Raw genomic sequence first — 408 nt, 5'->3', positions numbered from 1 at the left:
TGAGGGTAAGAAAACTGCTTATATTAAAAAAAATTCTCTGCATGCTCCTGATATAAATTTTTGCCAATAGTCTCACCTTTTATCTTTTTGGAGAGCTTTTTGCTGTGAGAAACAGCTGTTAACATACAAATCAGGCCAAAAGTGAGCAACTGAGAGTAATTCCTTCTTTCCTACATCTGTTTCAATTCTTTATCCACCTGTTCTCTGTGATTTCTTTATTTGTCGTTAGCACTCCCACCTTTACATTTAGCAAAAGCTGTTTTTGTTCTCTAAACCAGAACATCTGTTGTAGCAATGATTCCTGTGGAGTTATGGGTGAAAATCAACACAGACACCATTCCAAAAATGCCCCAGTTCTGCATTTCCAACCCTTCACAGGCACCAGTTTGGTCAGCAACCAAAAGGAAA

This window comes from Geospiza fortis, unplaced genomic scaffold (assembly GCF_000277835.1).
Source record: "Geospiza fortis unplaced genomic scaffold, GeoFor_1.0 scaffold118, whole genome shotgun sequence".
Lineage (NCBI taxonomy): Eukaryota > Metazoa > Chordata > Aves > Passeriformes > Thraupidae > Geospiza > Geospiza fortis.
The sequence above is the reverse complement of the archived record's forward strand: the minus strand, read 5'-3'. Positions refer to the sequence as shown.